Source organism: Rutidosis leptorrhynchoides, chromosome 7 (genome assembly GCF_046630445.1).
Source record: "Rutidosis leptorrhynchoides isolate AG116_Rl617_1_P2 chromosome 7, CSIRO_AGI_Rlap_v1, whole genome shotgun sequence".
Taxonomy (NCBI): domain Eukaryota; kingdom Viridiplantae; phylum Streptophyta; class Magnoliopsida; order Asterales; family Asteraceae; genus Rutidosis; species Rutidosis leptorrhynchoides.
The window spans coordinates 353,341,060-353,344,627 of NC_092339.1; the positions used below are offsets into that span (position 1 = coordinate 353,341,060).

The following is a 3,568-nucleotide window of genomic DNA, read 5'->3' on the forward strand; positions in this document are numbered from 1 at the left end:
ACATCGTTCTAACACAAACATAACAAAGTTGTTGATCTTCAATCATTTTATGCCAATGCACTATCCACTATCACCACTTTTTTCTACAATACAAATTAGTTGTAAAACAGTCGGTAAATAAAAATGAGAAGTATCACTTAGATATAGGGTTTTGTAAATTGAGTAAATTTAATAATATATTGTTTCTATCGGATAATTCTATCTTTGTTCTTTATACTCTTAAAAGTTAAAAGGTTAGTTTACCTTGAAAGCTATAAAGTCCATAGTCATTTGCCATAAGTCCGGAACCTACCACGCCACTAAACTATAAATATAAATATTTTAATAATAAGTGTATTTTGTTTCGGATATCGGATAACCGAATATCCGAAAAATTTGACAAATCGATCCGATTTCCGAATTCGGAAATCCGGATATCCGAATTTTCGGATATTTTCGGATCGGGTTTTCGGATAATTCGGATTATGGGTTCGGATTGGGATATTATGCCCGCCCCTAGGTAAAACCATAAAATCTTACCCACGGGCACGGGTGAAAAATTTTACCCGTCAACGGGTCGCGAATGGGTTGCAGGTATGTACTACTCGTCCTGGGTAAAACCCGATCCGTTAATCCATAAAACATTTTAGTACTTACTCGCAGATACATACATGCAATTTTAAATGTAATTTTACTTGTAATGAAGGAAAAAATTTACGTTTTATGTATTTTTCGTATAGTATAACACATTGTATATTCATATATTATAAGTATATTTTATATTATGAGTTCGCTGCACTTTTTGTGACAAAGCTTTGCAAGCTAAAACAGCAAGACACATTTACATCATAAATATTGACTCCCACGAGCAAAAAGAAAACAATGACAGCAGTGATATGTTTACTCCTACGAGCAGAAGTCACAAATTTCTTAGTTTTTGATGTTGTGTTAGCTTCCTTAAATTAACTTTATTATATGCGAATATACCCGTGAGGTCACGGATATCTGCTAGTCACAGGCATAGACAAAAAATTTTTACCCGCATACGGGTACGCGAGCCCCGAAGAGCAAAAATAATTCCAGACATACAGCTCGCGAGTGCCATCCCTAATAAAGTAATAATAATATAATATGAGAACACCTCAATGTTATATTGTTACGCCATTTTCATATAAGCCACATAAGCACGTAAGCTTATATCTCATAAGCAAGGCATTTATTCTTACAAATAAATACTATCAAATTATAAATGTAAACAGGATTACATCGTGGCAACAGAATCACCGTTATTCATTCATCTCTTCTCTTTTTTAAATTAAAGGATAATCACAAATTATACTATGCCTCCTGATCTCGAATGCTTCTAATTTCTAGTGCTAGGAACAAAAATAATGTAATAATTTGGCATAGGTTATACTTGGTCACATCTCACATGAACTAACTTCATTCATCTCTTCTCTTTTTTAAATTAAAGGATAATCACAAATTATACTATGCCTCCTGATCTCGAATGCTTCTAATTTCTAGTGCTAGGAACAAAAATAATGTAATAATTTGGCATAGGTTATACTTGGTCACATCTCACATGAACTAACTTTTGGCCCATAATGGCATAATGTTACAATTGAAAACCATAAACTATTGAAAACCACTAACTTTTGGCCCATAATGTTACAATATAAAACCATAAACTATTGTAGGCTTTTGCCTAAACTGAGCTTAAAACTAAAATGAATGTATATTGGGCTTAGAAACAAGGGAATGAGTCAAATCGATCGAATACCTAAAACATAATTTTGATACACTAAACCCTCCAAATCATTTTACTCAACTTACCATATCATCATTGAAATAAAACAATGGTGATCATATTAATCACATATAACACTAACTATTCACAATGAAGATTTAAGAAACATGGATAGAAAGTGTTTTGGTCGATCCAACCCAACTGATACCATATATAACCAGATTGACCTGAAACATTTCGACACGTTATCCTAATCCACTCATTTTGCCACCTCTATTACTATAAGGATAAGAGAAACAAGTACCAGAAAACTCAAATTGATCGATCCATTTTGCCACTATCTTTAGATCTATATGGTACACAGTGTTGAAAAAAAGGCCGAGAGGCCGTCACAACGGATTTACTTGTGTACCGTCGTAACGGACCTAAAAACGGGTAGAAAAAGGTCAACGGTAAAAAAACAGTCAAAACGTTAAAAAAAAAACGGTCGAGACGGGTCGAAACAGATTGACCAAAGTTCATTTTTAATATATATTTTAAACATAAACATTATTCAAATTAATGGCGAATATTTCAAATTAAACATAGCTATTTGCCTTTAATTTTACATATCTTTGTTTGAAATGTTTATGTTTGGAAATATATATAAAAAGTCAACGTTGGTCAACATCCATCTCGACCCGTTATAACCATTGCGACGTTTCAAGGTCTCGACAGTCTCGACTCCGTCTCGCGTCTTTTACAACTTTGATGGTACATAACATATTTTCCTAATTACTGAACTCAGTCAGGTGACCCATACTTATGTTTCTTGTTATCATTTTATCTTTTAATCTCTCTCTATTGTAATGTAGTAATAGACAGAAAAGACTAGAACCGATATATTTGAATCAGAAAGATTAGCACAGAAGAAAGATGAACCAAGTATCAGAATTCAGACCATCACAAAAACAAAAATTAGAATATCTCAAAGTTAAAAAAACAGAATAAAAGCCAACTTACAGCCATCTTGTTTCCTGTTTTACCACCAGCACGATTCAAAGCCCATAAAATGTAACAACAAACATTGAAGGACTTATTTCCATGAGATTATGAAGATAGATAACAATTTGCTGGTTTTTCCTAATAGAATTAAAAGCCTTAACATAGCTAAGATAAACTTGATAAGATTAATTATAAACTTGTCTAGCTGTTTTTATTTTTGAGACAATATAGTGAGTAGATAACAAAGTGAAAAAACATTAATGAAATTCTATAAATGTATGGAATCCATCCCACATTGGCTGGTTAAAGAAAACATAAAGGGTGTAAGTGGTTATAAAAGATAAGTAGATGAGCCACTTACAAAGCACGCAGCCAGGCATTGAGCACAAAGCGAACTATTCTTTCGCCTTTTACTAAAGAATACCGTGTGCTCGTTGCATTCACTGGTATACGCCTATTTTTGTAGAGTCTCTTCTTAATTGAAGAGCTCCAATCAATTCCAAGTTTAAAGTTTTAACTTAGTAGGAGGACCTAGTATTGATTAGAAGTTGTGCTATAGCGCAAAAAATACACATGGTAGGAGACCTATAATTCCATAAACACGCATCCAAAATCTTCGATAAAAGTGTAATTAACCTCCCTTAACATTTTGTTTTCTACTAATATCAGTTTAGATTTTTATCTATCTGTGCTTATAAGTCATCTCATTTGTCATGTTCATATGTGCTTATGTACTGTAAGTAGGAAACAGACCCTTAACAACTAATGAATTGTGTTGTGAATTTTTAAGATGTAAACAAGGAACAAAAGAAACACACTCAATTGGAACAATCCTGGATACATGCTGCTCCAAAG

At 33.0% G+C, this 3,568-nt stretch overlaps 1 non-coding gene across 1 annotated transcript; it reads left to right on the top strand.

Annotated features, from left to right (window-relative positions):
* Positions 1-3,083: 3,083 nt before the first annotated feature.
* Positions 3,084-3,201, top strand: LOC139860798 (U5 spliceosomal RNA). The gene has a single exon (XR_011763414.1). It is a non-coding gene; the product is annotated as a U5 spliceosomal RNA (small nuclear RNA).
* The last annotated feature ends 367 nt before the right edge of the window (positions 3,202-3,568 follow it).